The sequence below is a fragment of the Rutidosis leptorrhynchoides genome, unplaced genomic scaffold (genome assembly GCF_046630445.1).
Source record: "Rutidosis leptorrhynchoides isolate AG116_Rl617_1_P2 unplaced genomic scaffold, CSIRO_AGI_Rlap_v1 contig434, whole genome shotgun sequence".
Classification (NCBI taxonomy): Eukaryota; Viridiplantae; Streptophyta; class Magnoliopsida; order Asterales; family Asteraceae; genus Rutidosis; species Rutidosis leptorrhynchoides.
Window position 1 is genome coordinate 38,535 of NW_027266666.1, and position 4,540 is coordinate 43,074.

The 4,540-nt window shown below is 37.5% G+C and overlaps 1 pseudogene; it reads right to left on the reverse strand.

Annotated features, from left to right (window-relative positions):
- Positions 1 to 225: 225 nt before the first annotated feature.
- Positions 226 to 4,193, reverse strand: LOC139883679 (putative transferase At4g12130, mitochondrial; annotated as a pseudogene).
- Between the last annotated feature and the right edge of the window lie 347 nt (positions 4,194 to 4,540).

A 4,540-nucleotide genomic window follows, 5' to 3' on the forward strand; every position in this document is an offset into this window, starting at 1 on the left:
GCAAAACTGGCTCACTAATTGAATCCTTGGTTCCCCTTAAAGATTGAAAATTGGTATTTCCCTTGCAATTATTCTGAAACAGAATTTGAGGGTTAAGTTACAATCCTAGCACTATCAATATAAATTAGGTCAGAAAAATCTTTTCTCCTTTCAACGAAAACAGCTCCAGAAGGACAGTTCTTACCGACAACAAGGTGAAGAGTGTTCCTGTTAGCACAACGAAATTTAAGCAACTGCATTGTGCTGTTGTTGCTCTTAAAACCATTTTGGAGGCCACCAATCTGGTTGAACTGCCTCTACCTTGAGATCCCTCTTGCCCAAGTATGGTAAGCAAACTGGACTTTTTGAGAGCATCTTCCAACTGTAATAGACCTAGACCTCAACATACCAGAATGGCCGTGACTATTTCAATTCTCCTGCCAGATGCAGCATCCAGGATTTCTGATCCAGAAGAAACTTTCTGCTCTGCTTCTATAATAAGAAGGAGCATTAGAGATCCGTCAAATACATGCCAGAAAAAAGGACCGGCAACAATAACAGAGGCAGAAGATTTATCTTTTCCGTTATCGTGAAGGAGCTTCAAAGGCAGCAAACACTTGTGAGTCACACCTCGGTGATGGGTTTGAGCAATTAATTCCTGCTCAACAAAGCAACCCTTATCGAAGCTAATCGCGTTAAGACCTTCTAGATTGTATTCCAGTGGAATTGCCTCTCCTACATTGAAAAGAGTTGAATGACCAAGATTACGTGGCACAGAGAGAGGCAACAAACAGTAGAAATAGCTTCTGCTGCATTAAAGGTCTAAAGCACCAAAATCCAACTATGTGCCTTGAAGAGAATCATCATGTGGAAAGAAACAAATCTCATTCAGATATTCTGAACGCCTTCAAGCAATTACGGGAAAGGGATTTGCTAAGAATTTCTGACAAGAAGGTTCTATATCTCAAGATACTTAACAAATTTCAACCCAACTAAAACATTTTAAATTGAGAAATTGCTAAACAAGACGAACCCTTAGGAGTCTCTATTGGAGCCCTCTGCAAATCCCTTCTCTAGTCTCAAAAGAAGATAATTTTTTTTATCTGTTTCTTTGTCTGCTTCAACCAAAGGAGCTGCAATAGAACATGATAGAAATTAACAGTCTAGGTTAAAGGGTATTTGCAGGGAATATAAGAAGCTCGCCCAGTTTTTAAAGCCATAATGTCGAAGACATGTGAGCAACCAAAATGAGAAAGGACAAGAAACACAAACGTTCTGAAGAAGATGAAAATATTCCTCTATAACCCAGAGAGTCTAATCTAGGATCTTTGAACCACTGCCACCAAATATCATTTCCTTGTGAAGCAGACATAGCGGATTTGTCAATGCCAGCACCCCAGCCAACACTAGCAGCATCTGGCTCCTCTGCTGTTGAGGACTTGTGAGAGTAGTTAGTGTCGTAATGCTGCCAGCAAGTAAAATCTTTGGATATATTTTCAATATCTACTTTGGCCCTCAATCAGTACCTGCAGCAACAGGATAATGAGAAACTGTACACATGAGCCTAAAGGAAAGTCATCGTTTTTATTTTGTTGGGAGGGGAAAAGTTCCTGGTGCACTTCATATGTTCATCAAAGCCCATCTATTAACCAGAAAGCTACGGGGGATAAAAACAAACTACTTTACATGCATGAGAAGGCAGAAGCATTAGAAACTGCCTACAGAAAGAACTAAACTGAGGTCAAGGAGAGACCAACCATAATTCTAAAGATTAGTTTTATGCGATTGAGTTCCCACTTCCCAGATTGGGTGAACAAATATTAACTAATGGAAATTCATCATCCTACCCTGCTATAGGGGGGCAGAAAGCTGCCACTTCACAGCATCCAATTTGCCTACATCATATTAATTGGAGGACCATATGAGGCTAGAATGATACCAAAACTAGAAGTGCACTGAAAGTCTTCAAAAAAGAAACCTTGTTTGATCATCCATACTTATAATGATCTTCATTATGCCAAACTTCTTTAAAAGATGTCTCACACCTTATAAATTGCCTCCTCTTGAATATAGACAACATTTGATGGTTAAGATTAAGGTAAAACACACAACTTTGCCTCTGCCTAGGAGCTTCATCTGCTACACCAACATAAAAAATAATATAGCAAGCTCAATAATACCTAATCCTTATGGACACCATTGGTTCAAAAACAAAAGGAGGATGAAGCTTCAGTTCAGTTCATCCTGAGGGTCTAGGATATTAAGGGCGCGTTTGGTAACGATTCTGTTCCCAGGAGCTGATTCTGATCAGAACTGATTTTTTTTTATTCTATTCCCGGGAACTGATTCTAAGCATTTTAAGCTGTTTGGTAACAAATAAAATTTCTGATTCTGGAATAGAAAAAGAACAGAAATGCGTTTGGTAACAAATAAAATTTCTTATTCTTGAATAAAATTTATATTCTAATTCTTTTTAATTACCTTTTTAGATGAATGTAAATTTGATATTGAATTTTCATAAATCATTCACTGATCAATTATATTTTTATAGTAAGTAATAAAAATATTAACTAATCAATTTTTATTAAATAGTAAAGGGTTAATACCTTGAAAAACCCCAAACTGGTACACCTGTGACAAATTTACCCCAATCTATTTTTTTGACCACCAAAAACCCCAAACTGATATACATTTGACAAATTTACTCTAAACTGGTACACTTGTGACAAATTTACTCTATGTTAGTTTTAGTTCAATTTTCTTGTTAAATTATAAAATTAAATAACACGTGACAATTGACCGGTATATCAATTTGGGATTTTACACTCTGTTTGTCATAATTTATAATTTTTGTGATTTTTTGTGGTATTAATCTAATTTTTCGGAGGGTATATTAGTTACAAATATACCAGTTGGGGTTTTTTGTAGTCGAATAAATTAATTTGGGGTAAATTTGTCACAGGTGTACCAGTTTATGGTTTTTTATAGTTAATCGAGGTAAATTTGTCACAGGTGTACCAGTTTGGGGTTTTTCGTGGTCAAAAAAATAGTTTGGGGTAAATTTGTCACAAGTTTACCAGTTTGGAGTTTTTTAAGTATTAACCCAATAGTAAATAATAAGCCATAGTATAAACTATACTAATATCCCTAAAATATGTAATAAATATAAATACTAAATTATAATATAAAATTATATATATATATATATATAGCAAATATATATTTCAGAATAGAAGAAATTAAAATAAAATATACAAATCAAAAATAGATAAAAATAAAATGAAAAATTGTTGTTATTTTAAATAGCAATTATGAGTAATTCTTGCAATGGTAGAAGAAAGAAGGATGGAGTTTCAGTTCATCCTGGGGATGAAGGCATGCCATTACATGAGTGGTGAGACTGGAGAACACTATGACGTTAAATAGCTCGCAATTGAAGCTTTGTAAATTCTTCTGATCACCCAGATAGCAATTAATATCCATTCCTGAATACAAACTACAAATTTGCAGTTGCACGGACATTTAAAAAAAAAATCAACCTTGAAAACATTGGAACAAACAGAATTTAGGAGCATCTTTATCAAAAAAAAAAAAAAAACAGAATTTAGGAGCAGCCTAAGACTCCAGAGAACCACAGAAAATTCACATTTCTCAATCAATTGCAGCTAAGAGAACAACTTGTGCCATGTTAGGATGGATAAAAATGAAGGAAAATGAAAGGAAACTATTCCCCAAGACAAAACATAGTGACAAGGATACCGACGCACGCATAAAAATTTCCATCCTCCCTTCACAAACCATACATAAATTCAGATATTTACCCAAAAACAAGACGATGATTTAAAATTTCAATGAACTCACCTTTTGAATGTCTGCACAACCTCATCCAAGACTTGCGCATCCATGTCTGTGAGAAGCTCAAGCTCCTAGTCATTGGACCCAGGTCCGGATCCAGTCTTCTTGAGCTCCTCTTGGGGCCTCGTGGGCCTTATCAGAAACAGGTCACATAAATACCTCCCTTGAGGAGTCAACAGAGCAGCATACATCGAAGGAAACGTAATCACGGGCATGTTGGGCGTGGCCGGGTTTAAAGTCTTCTCGCTGGGGGTTTCACCGAATCGCTGCACGTCGTTGCTCAATAGGCCCTGGAGGAACTTGATCGTACCCGGGCCACTGAACTGGATAACGGACCGGGCCTTGAGCCCGGAGGCCATTGACCTGACATTGTTGAGGTAGTGTTGGTGGTGGTTGCAACGGAGCATCAAGTAACTAGACGCGATGGATTTGGGTTACCAAAGATGAGACTTAAACCGATGCATCTTTTTGTTCTTTTTCGGCAGATCAGCGATTCAAATGATTTACAGTTTTGGGTTGAAAATGGAGGAGCAGCAAGACAGGAGTGATGCTCAATTGCACGAGGGAGCTTCGAAGAGTGACACGTAGCTCCCGGCGCTATGCCATGCGGACAAGAGAGCATGGCTGTGGCTTCTACTGGTGGACGGTGAAATGTGAAGTATGGGCCGAACACAACAGAGCAGCAAAGAGCAGCAATCAGTAAGTG